At 42.3% G+C, this 7,429-nt stretch overlaps 1 non-coding gene across 1 annotated transcript; it reads right to left on the bottom strand.

Annotated features, from left to right (window-relative positions):
- Positions 1–5,407: 5,407 nt before the first annotated feature.
- On the bottom strand, positions 5,408–5,541 carry LOC134381384 (small nucleolar RNA SNORA70). Its single transcript, XR_010023979.1, has one exon. It is a non-coding gene; the product is annotated as a small nucleolar RNA SNORA70 (small nucleolar RNA).
- Positions 5,542–7,429: the final 1,888 nt, after the last annotated feature.

Raw genomic sequence — 7,429 nt, 5'->3', positions numbered from 1 at the left:
AGATACTGGCAACCTATCTCGCTTTCAGGACTGCAGTGAGGCAAAAAGGGCAGAAAGTCACTTTCAAAAGTGGCAAATGTGTACAATGAATTCTACTTTCAACTGAAGTATTTCTTTAAAAGTAGAGATTGCTTCTGTTATTGTGTGCTTTTGGTTGAGTTGTGCTAAGGTATTTTGTTTAGAAATTATTTCTCATGAGTAACCCATGTCATCATTTTCATTGAGTCCTTTCCATCTCCTGCTTTGGTCCTCTTATAAATGAAGAAAACCCTCCACTCCCATGTATACCCTAGTAGAATTAACTTTGTTTTCCCTTTGTAGCTAGCCCTTAATGATTAACTAAGATTATATTGCAAGCAGCCAACCGTCACATCCTGTCTCCCCCATATAGCTCTCAAAGATAACATCACAGAATGTAAAACAGACCTTGGCACCATGGATAATGTCGGGAAGCAGCTGTCCATTATGCTTAAAGACTCTATATTCTATCTCCCTGGTATATTTGCCCAAGTAAACAGCATCCCTCAGTCAATCAAGGAGGCAGTTGGGACTTTTCTCTCTGTCTCCTGGTCGACGTCTTCCAAAATAAAAAGCCTTTCCTTTAAGTTCTGTCTGGCAGATGTGATTGGTGATCCTATAGCAGCAAGCCCTCAGACCTGCACAGGTCAGGTATTCCCCCTACAATGTCAGCCCCTCACATCTTAGCTGAAGGTGAAGGGGATTCCTGCGGGACGCACTCTTCACCACACTCACCCATCTCTTACTTCTTGGTCCTCTCACTTATTTGCCCCTTCCTCACAGGTTGTCATGGATCTCCTCATTCTCCTAGCTCCTAGTTGCTCTGTTTTTCTTTTTTTCCCTCTTGTTTTGTTATGTGCAACCAATTCTCCTTTTTCCTTTTATTCCATTTGTTTTCTTATTATCTTCCTTGTTCTCACCCTTTTTTCCTTCTCTTGGTCCTCTTACTCTTGATCAATTGAATTTTTTCATTGCCTTTTTTCTTTTTTTCCTTTCTGCAATCCCTAACCTCATAATAAAACCCGATTAAAAGTGCTTCCACAGAGCAGACAGAGCATTTAAATCTGGGGATTCCCTCTGCCCCTATATTTCCAGAACAGTTCTGCATAGGTATTGCTCCAGCCATTATGGTGACTGTCCATCCCTAGAGGCAGTAAGGTGATCACAATCCCAGGAGTTGATATTCAGTTACAGGGCCCTTCATTATCTCTGTCTTTCATACAAGGGAGTAAATATGCACCTTCTCCTATCCCCCCTCTCCTGCCACTTTCTGGCCCTTTGTGATTTCTTTTCCTCCACAAATAATATTCTAAGAACATTATTTACTTGGGGGGTGGGGGCAGAAGTGACTGGGGAGAAGAGGCAGTGAGGGAAAGGCAAGATCACCAATGATTATCTGTCCTGAACTTATACCACAGTAGATGACTCAAAAGAGCTAAATTGAGAAAGATATAATTGAGGCAAATGCTTAGAATGATGCAGAGGGTGAGAGGACTAGGGCAGGAAGAAGAAAGTTACAGATTTTTGGCTTCCGTGAAATCTGTGAGATTTAAAGAAATACAGAGGAGAAGAGATGTTTCTTAGTCTCAAGGAATCTAGTAGGATAAATTACATTTCCTTAGTGTTGAGGGTCCCCCCTATCATCCACAGTTTCAATGATTTGCTAGGAGGATTCACAAGATTAAGAAAATTTGCTATACTCTAGGTATAGTTTATTACAGCAAAAAAGATATGATTAGAATCAGCAAAGGGAACAGGTACTTAGGCAAAGTTAGGAGAACCAGGAAGAAGCTTCCAGTTGTCCCCTCCCAGTGGAATCCCAAAAATAGTGCTTCATTCACTCAGCAACAATGTGGAAGTGTTGCCAACCAGGAAAGTTCACCCAAGCCTTAGTATCCAGGATTTTTTATTGTAGATCAGTCACACAAGCATGCAGCAACTATGTGACTAACCTTAGCTACTCCATTTCCAGTCCCACAGAGGTCAAACTGACACAGCATGGCACAAGGCCTCAGGTGTACAAAAAAACAGGTATTAGTCATAAGCAAGGTTGTGAGTATAAACTATTTGGTCAAACTGATATACTGTGGCCCAAATCCTCAAGCATACAAAAACACTCTTATCAGGCAGGGTATTCCAAAGTTGCAGAGGTCATCTTCCAGCAAAACTCCATAAAATTAGTAGAAACTGGTTTATTTTCACTATCTCAAGTTGTTTTACAAGTTTTCTCGCAGGACGTAAGCTGAACATATTCAGAGAGAAGGACCTTGCCCTCCAGATGACCTCTAGTACCACAGGAACCAAAAATCTTCCCTCTGTGGAACTCAAAAGCCAGAAGTTGAAATACCGAAGTCCTTTTGGAAGCAAGAGGTCCTTCAGCAAGGAAGATCCAGCATTGAGAAGTTTCAGACCATAGGAGGCCTGACTCAGAGCTAGCCAATCCACTTACACCCCTTCATACGGGCCAATTCAGAGCCAACCAATCAGTTCAGCTTTGTTATCTTATGTGGCCTGACTCAGAGCTAGCCAATCCGCTTATGACCCATCACAGGGCAAGACTCAGGACTCTCCAATCCAGGCTGGCCATTTAGCTCAGTTGGTTAGAGCTCAGCCTTATAACACCAAGGTCACAGGCTCAGATCCCCACCCTGGCCAGCTGCCAAGAGAAAAAAAAATCCAAGAACCCTCCAATCTGCTTTCGCTCCGTCATACAGCCTGACTCAGAGCTAGCCAACCTACATTTGTCCCATCATATGTCCTGATTGGGAGCTAGCAAATCAGATTTGCCTAATAGCCTTTAAAGCCTGCACAGCCCTTGGATTGTGAAGATGAATTTGAGGTGCCTTTCATCCTGTCTCCATGCCAGTTGACCTGGAAAAAGAAATCCTTTTTATTTTCTTAAAAACTGGTGCCATGGTATTGGCTTCTGTATGCATCACCCAGCAAGCCCTTGCTCAGTAACACCAGGAGCCAGTCAAGGGACAGTCCCTTCTTTGGAATGTGCAGGGTTTGAGTAACCTAAGCTCACTAAGTTAACCCTTTACTGCACACCTGAATAATGTGTATGTACACTATAATTTTTTTTAATAACTAAATTTTTTATTTTCCTGATGTCTGAAAACTTAATCTAGTCATATTCTAGTTAATTAGGTTTTGTTTCTGTTTTGCTTTTGGTCATCATTTCACTCTCAAATTCAGTCAATACAATATTCATTCTCCTTTCTATCTATGGCCGATTTGAAGGTCCAAGGGTTGAACAGGGCCATGGCATATGTGGGGAGAGACATGCAGCTTGGCATCCATCATTCACAGTGACGTATACAATGTGTGCCTTGTCTTCATTGGTTCTTGGCTGCTGGCATCCCGTGGAACCCATGGAGACCATCTGAGGCAGTCTCTGGCCCCTACTCACTTCACCCTCACTGACCTGGCAATGAGGCCTCAAGTTATCCAGGCCTCTCAGCTTCTTCTAAAGGTGTGGGAGTCTTTTCCTTGTTCCTATAAAGCTATAATGTAGAGAAAAATATAACTTTAACATGTGCAATTTGCTTCTGTACTAATGCTTGCTAAAAACGAGAAAACATAACTAATGCCATTTTAAGTAAGGCAGTTTCTAAGGGGTTATGTAGAGGCCAAGCATAGTCAAGGCGGGCCCAGGCACGCTAGATTCCAGGAAGGGAGGAACCACCACCCGGTTCCAGGGACCAGCTCCTTATCTAGAGGCCGCCTGGCCTGACCACAAGAAAGATAAATGATTGGGAAATACACTGTTTCTTATCAGTGTGCCAGCCCACTAAAGCCCACCAATAAATCTAAAGGTCACCTCAGATAACCCGTAAGCAGTATACAACTCATCCTGTTGCAAAAGTCTGTCTAAAAAACTGTATAAAAAGCCCCTGTGTTAAGGGCTCGGGGCCGCTCCTGTCGAGGAGACTGAGCGACCCCAGCATGCTGGAATAAACTCCTCTTGCTTGATTGCAGCAATCTCTGTCTCCTGGTCTTTGTGAGGTGAGCCATCCCAACGTGTGGGATTTATGCACGGTGCACAAGTCTTACAATAGGAGATTGGGTAAAGGGGTTACTTCAAACTCTCTTTGTCTAGACATGCCTCACAACCTCTGAGAGCTCTATCCAGAAATTATTTTCTTAAATTTTCCTGGATGTTCTACAATTTCCATCCACTACCACCTTTTGAGAGGTGGGATGAGAAATTCTTGCTAGCATCTAATGATCTTGCTTCCCTTGCAGATGTCCTTCTCTTACAGCACAGATATCTCTTACCTCCTCTTTCATAGTTAATGGTAGTGGTGCAGTTTAGAAAATGGCAAGTCATCCAGTAAGGCTGAAGCCTGAGTTGGGTATGGAAAAGCAGCAACATCAGGCAAGAAGATCAGATAGGGATGAAACTATGGAGAGCTTTGGACGCTATGGGGAGCCATAGAAAATTACAGAACAAGAGAGGGATGTAGATTGAGAGCTGTAACTAAGGAAGAATAATCTATTGGTAGTGTGGATCTTTGTGAAATATATCTGAAACACACTCGGAAGGACAACAATATCCAAATAAAGAAATCATATAAGTATATAAAAAAAACTAAATAAATTCATTTTCCGGACTTGAAGTCTCACACACACAAACACACACACACACACACACACACACACAGTACTTCAAAAAGTTCATAGAAAAATGGTATTAAGGGCCGAGCCCGTGGCGCACTTGGTAGAGTGCTGCGCTGGGAGCACGGCGACGCTCCCGCCGCGGGTTCGGATCCTATATAGGACTGACCGGTGCACTCACTGGCTGAGTGCCGGTCACGAAAAAACGACAAAAAAAAAAAAAAAGAAAAATGGTATTAAAAGATAACACAAATCCCTCCATGATCTTTCTGAAGACCCCTTGTGTGTGCAGTGTGTGTATGTGTGTATACAGTTGTTTATGTACATATATATATTTGGGGGGAGGACAGGAAGTAGGATTTATTGTTGGGCATGAGTAAGGAAGGGGGAGCACAGCGAAAGCCCTCATTAGTGCAGGGCCCATCACTTGTCCGGGGAGCCACGATTGGGGATATATTTGACCCCACAGCCATCCAGGATGAGCTGCTTCTCAGCTACCATGTTTTCAAACTTATCAGCCTTAAACTTGGTAAAACCCCACTTCTTAGAGATGTGGATCTTCTAGTGGCCAGGGAACTTGAACTTGGCCCTGTGGAGGGCCTCAATTTCATACTCCTTCTTCTGCAGCTTGGTGCAGATGGATATGATGGCTTGGCCAATGTGAGCCCTGACCACACTCCTGGGGCTTTCCAAAGACAACCCATATACCTAGTTTGGAGCCTAGACTGGGGACAGCACGATGTAAGAGACGTGAATGTCCATTGGAAAGGGCTGTCTCCAAGGTCCCTTAGGGCAATGCAGAGAAGCAACAGGCTGCATATACTACCAAGGAGGCTGTCGTTTGCAGCCACTGCACATGGGCCCCCACGTGGAAAGGAGATCATCTGGCTTAATTGCCTGCAGAGAAGTCACATGTATTTGAATAAAGTAAAATGTTTGATTGTTTTAATTGTGAGACTAGGAAAGTTAAAAATATGGAAGATAATTTTCTGTAAAACTGATTATCTATGATGATTTGAGAAATTTTAACCTACTGTGTTGTATCAAATTGCGTGGAATTCTCTCAAAGCAAGCCTCCTCAATTTTACCTTATTTTTTCCTTGTCTACCACCACCATCTTTTTTTTTCTTTTATTTTTGGCAACTGGCAGTACAGGGATCAAATCCTGGATGTTGGTGTTATCAGTGCCATGCTCTAACCAACTGAGCTAACCAGCCAGTCCCATGAAACTTTCCTTTAAATGGCTTGAATCCTGTATACCACCAATGTAATGATTTATTAGCATATTAAAAGCATTAATTTAGAATACAAATTTTGATTTCCAAGTATGTGAAGATTTTCAAGGTGCGGCTCCAAAAAGATAGGGTACAAACTGAGTATTGGGGAAGGAGTGATGAACATTGGAGTGGTTTGAGGGGACAACAGGTAAGTCTGAATTTTGAAGGAAGGATGTTTTAAGACAAAGGGAACGGCATGTGCAAATAAAGTGACATTAAACTTGCTGGAGCATTAAGTATGAGAGTAGTGGAAGCTTCAGCTCAAGAGGTATATATGGATGAAATCATGGAGGGATTACAGGTGGGTGAAGACATTTGGAATGGGCTTTTGTTTCTCTAAGGGTGGTCCCGGACCACTCAGATCAGAATTATGTGAGACTGTTAAAACTGAAATGTGGAAATTTGCCAAAGAACCTGTTTTTAAGTAAGATTCTTATGCAAGCTAAGGGTTAAGAAACTACTATTATGCAAAATAAACAGCCACTGAAAGTCGTTAAGGAGCGGAAGTTCACACCGAGGCACGGGGAGACCGACTTCATGAGGCCAGCTTGTCAAAGAAGGTGGTAGGAGAAAGGTAAGCTCTCCAGAGAGGGCTGGCATGCCTAGAGTTTGCCCTCCCTGTTGCCATCCTATCTCTTCTTCCTCAGTCAGTTTCAGCAAAGCCTTTCACGACCCTATCCCACTCTGCTCTACAGTCCAGTACCACTTCCTTTTTACATTTTAAAAACAGCACTTACATACACGTTATTTAGTCATGTGTATACAAAAGCTTGCTTTTCCTTTACCGTTTCTACAAGTTCGTTAAAAGGTCGGACATTTTTTGAGTGAAAATGTGTGTAGTTTCTTATATCAGTGTGGAGAGATGAGGGAGAAAATGAAAAAGAAAATTGAGATTATGAATTACTTGGGCATCAGTATTGAGACTTTTTAAATTTCTTTTAATGATGCCATATGAGTATTTATGCAATAAAGACATTTGCGAATCTTCATATATAATTCCTTGGAAAATGAACCACTTTTCTTCATTTGAAGAGGAAATCACCGGTTCGGATCCCCATACTGGCCAGCCGCCAAAAAAAAAAGTGAATTTCATGATAAACTTTTGGGTCGAACATGCGAATTACCCTGAGCTGATCATCACACACTATATACACGTATTGAAATATAATTCTGTATCCCATAAATATATACAATCAATACATGCCAGACGAAAAATAAATATATTTTTTAAAATGAATTTCACCTTTTTTATTGGGGAAATCCTTTAAAAGTTTCCGACTTGGGGCCGGCCGGTGGCTCACTCGGGAGAGTGTGGTCCTTCCTGATAACACCAAGACTGCGGGTTCGGATCCCATATAGGGATGGCTGGTTGGCTCACTGGGTGAGCGTGGTGCTGACAACACCAAGTCAAGGGTTAAGATCCCCTCACCGGTCATCTTTAAAAAAAAAAAAAAGTTTATAAATTGCTAGAGAACCTCCCCCCTTATTCTTCATAATCATTAATCATAGAGATG

Source organism: Cynocephalus volans, chromosome 6 (genome assembly GCF_027409185.1).
Source record: "Cynocephalus volans isolate mCynVol1 chromosome 6, mCynVol1.pri, whole genome shotgun sequence".
Lineage (NCBI taxonomy): Eukaryota > Metazoa > Chordata > Mammalia > Dermoptera > Cynocephalidae > Cynocephalus > Cynocephalus volans.
The sequence above is the reverse complement of the archived record's forward strand: the minus strand, read 5'-3'. Positions and strand labels throughout refer to the sequence as shown.